We start from the raw sequence: 412 nt of genomic DNA, 5'->3' as shown, positions 1-412 counted from the left end.
TGTCCCGTGTCATCTCTTGAGCCATCTTAAAAGTGAAGAGAGAAATCTCTTCACACTGCTTCCAGATGGAAGGGGGTCATGGATGATCTCCTCGAACACCAGTCACATCTGGTCTAAGACATAGCCTGTTGTGTGTGAAAAGTCATTTTTAGTGCCTATACAATGCAAATTTTTATTTTTTGTTTGTAATAAAAAAAATATTTAAACTTACAAATTATTGACTGTCTTCACTTCTTTGACGGTGTAACCTCCCCTTTTGGCCTTTGGGAAAAGACGTCTGTACATTAGTTTACCCTTGGCTGTCTTCCGTTGTGGTTGCAAGATACAACCTGAAACAAAAAAACAAAAATTTTGTAACATAACTGTATTACCTTTTACACACACTGAGCAAAATACTCCAGTTAACTCACAG

Source organism: Etheostoma spectabile, chromosome 10 (genome assembly GCF_008692095.1).
Source record: "Etheostoma spectabile isolate EspeVRDwgs_2016 chromosome 10, UIUC_Espe_1.0, whole genome shotgun sequence".
NCBI lineage: Eukaryota > Metazoa > Chordata > Actinopteri > Perciformes > Percidae > Etheostoma > Etheostoma spectabile.
Note: the sequence above shows the minus strand (reverse complement) of the source record.